This window comes from Tamandua tetradactyla, chromosome 13 (assembly GCF_023851605.1).
Source record: "Tamandua tetradactyla isolate mTamTet1 chromosome 13, mTamTet1.pri, whole genome shotgun sequence".
NCBI lineage: Eukaryota > Metazoa > Chordata > Mammalia > Pilosa > Myrmecophagidae > Tamandua > Tamandua tetradactyla.
Genome location: NC_135339.1, coordinates 89455906 through 89457289, shown reverse-complemented (window position 1 = coordinate 89457289; position 1384 = coordinate 89455906). Strand labels below are relative to the sequence as shown.

The window sequence follows — 1384 nt, the reverse complement described above, 5'->3', positions numbered from 1 at the left end:
GGGTCCTCACAGCTCCCACCCGTGACGGGGCCACCACAACCCAGCACCTCTCTTGGGTGGGTCTGGAAAGCCCCAACGTTTGAGAGGGAACCAGGAATTTCCCAGATGGAAAAGTTTAATAGCTCCTCAAGGGACTTTACCAATACTTTTTAATTATCAACCTACCATAGTTTGAGATGTATCCAGGTATTCCATTAAGCTAAACAGAATTACAAGGGCTCATTCCTGTTCTGGGCTCCATGAGTTTTGTATTGCTTAAATGAGTGTCAAGGCAGGTCGATTTAAATTGTTTGTTGTTTAGATTCTAGACACAATAAACTTTTCTGCCTCTGGTCTCATACAATAGGTGAAGGTCATATGCTATCATCTTTTACCCTGTGTTCTGTTTTACCTTAGTCCCAGCCAGATTGGCTTAGTTTTTAATCTTTAATTGAAACCTGATCTTTTTTCAGTTATTTTAACTGTTATTGTTTGTATCAATGCTAGCTGCAGACCTCCATTTCTGAGTCTTAGATGCTATAGAGGTTCTCAAACATCAAGGGAAATACCAGCTGATACACATATAGCTCTGTGTCTTAGAATCTAGAAATACACTTATAACTTCAGACAAAGTGTGGCTGCTATTAGAGCTTACAATTTAGACTCTTATTTTCTTTTAAATATTTTCTGAAAGAAACCATAGCATATTTGTTCTTTTGTTTCTGGTTTATTTTGTGTGACACATTGTCCCCAAGTTTCATCCAGTTTGTACTTTACAACGTCCTTCTTTTTTTTTTTTTTTTTTGTATGCTGTATGGCAGGGGTTTCATTTCATTATTTTTCCATGTGAGTATCCCATTATCGCAGCACCATTTGTTGACTTTTTATTTGCTTGTTTTTGTTTTTGGGAAATGCATGGGGTGGGAATTGAACCCAGGTCTCCTGCATGGTAGGCGAGAATTCTACCACTGAACTACCCTTGCACCCCCAACCTCCTTCCTTTTTGTAGCTGCACAATATTCCATGATATATATATATATATCCCATCATATACATGATATCACAGTTTGCCTTTCAGCTTTTCAGTCATTGTACCCTTTAGGCTCCTCCATCCATTGGACATCACGGATAAATGTCTAAAATAAACAAACCATGTCCTACATTGTCCTCACTTGGTTGTACAATCAACAGCACTCTCAACTTTAGACAAGTTTCATTGATCCAAAGAGAAAAGAACCAATAAACACAGGCTCACCAAATATCAAATAAAAACTTCCCCTAATCTCTTGTCTATCCCCTCACTCTAATTATTTATCTCTGGTACTGCTGTGGTACTGTTGGTGTCTTCCTGTTAATTATTGGCCATAGCATGCAGTTTTAGTTTATCCTATGGCCCTCTCTTATT

General features: G+C 38.3%; 1 non-coding gene across 1 annotated transcript; it reads right to left on the bottom strand.

The window, feature by feature from the left end:
* Positions 1-891: 891 nt before the first annotated feature.
* TRNAG-ACC (transfer RNA glycine (anticodon ACC)) lies at positions 892-962 on the bottom strand. The gene has a single exon. It is a non-coding gene; the product is annotated as a tRNA-Gly (tRNA).
* Positions 963-1384: the final 422 nt, after the last annotated feature.